We start from the raw sequence: 1142 nt of genomic DNA on the forward strand, positions 1-1142 counted from the left end.
AACACAGCTCTGGGGGCAGCACCTGTGGCCCAGTGAGTAGGGCACTGGCCTCATATACCGAGGTGGCGAGGGTGGTTCAAACCTGGCCCTGGCCAAATTGAACAAAAAAATAGCTGGGCATTGTAGCAGGTGCCTGTAGTCCCAGCTACTTGGGAGGCTAAGGCAAGAGAATTGCCTAAGTCCAAGAGTTGGAGGTTGCTGTGAGTTGTGATGCCATAGCACTCTACTGAGGGCGATAAAGTGAGACTCTGTTTCTTAGAAAAACACACACACACACACACAGAGCTCTGGGAGGATGATCCTGCAAGGGATCTAGCTAAGGTAGTACCAAGCACTTTATATAGTTTATCTCATTTGCTCTTTTCAACAACTCTATGTCAGAGCAGGTAACACTATTATCCTTATCTTATAAATGAGGAAACTGGGATTCAGAAAGGGGAAGGGTTAGAGTAGATAGCTGGTGCTGAGCCAGTTTTGTAAGCCAGGTCTTAGACTCTACGGCTCTGTTCTATGTGTCCCTCTCTGCACCTGCCAGCACCAATACACACGAAATTATAGGCATCATCATTGCCCTATGTGTTGGCCAAGAGAAGTCATTGAGATTTGGTAAATACTGGAGGGACCTTTGAGCCTCCTAAAATAGGCTGCTCCTGATACAATCAACAAGTAAAGGATTTCAAGAATGGACGAAAGAAATTGAATAGGCCAGCTGATGTCTATAAAAGGAGAAGAAAACTGTTCCCTTCTGTCTCATTCTTTACTGAGCATCTACTATGCACCAAGTATGTGCTGAGGACCCAAGGGGCAAAAAGGGAATTAGCCTATTGGATAAAAGAAATTTTCTTTACATTGTCTCATCCTCAAAATAACCATAAAAAGTAGGCATGATTACTGGTACTATCATGCCACATTATAGATGAGGAAACTGAGGCTCAGAACGGTGGAATGATTTAATCAGGGTCCCATGGCTGATTCTTTTTGTTTTGAGACAGAGTCCCAAGTTGTTGCCCTGGGTAGAGTACTGTGGCATCACAGCTCACAACAACCTCAAACTCTTGGTTTTAAGCAATTCTCTTGCCTCAGTCTCCCAAGTAGCTGGGTCTATGTGCCCACCACAATGCCTGGCTATTTTTTTTTTTTTT

The sequence above is a fragment of the Otolemur garnettii genome, unplaced genomic scaffold (genome assembly GCF_000181295.1).
Source record: "Otolemur garnettii isolate 467f Iridium unplaced genomic scaffold, OtoGar3 scaffold00015, whole genome shotgun sequence".
Taxonomy (NCBI): Eukaryota; Metazoa; Chordata; class Mammalia; order Primates; family Galagidae; genus Otolemur; species Otolemur garnettii.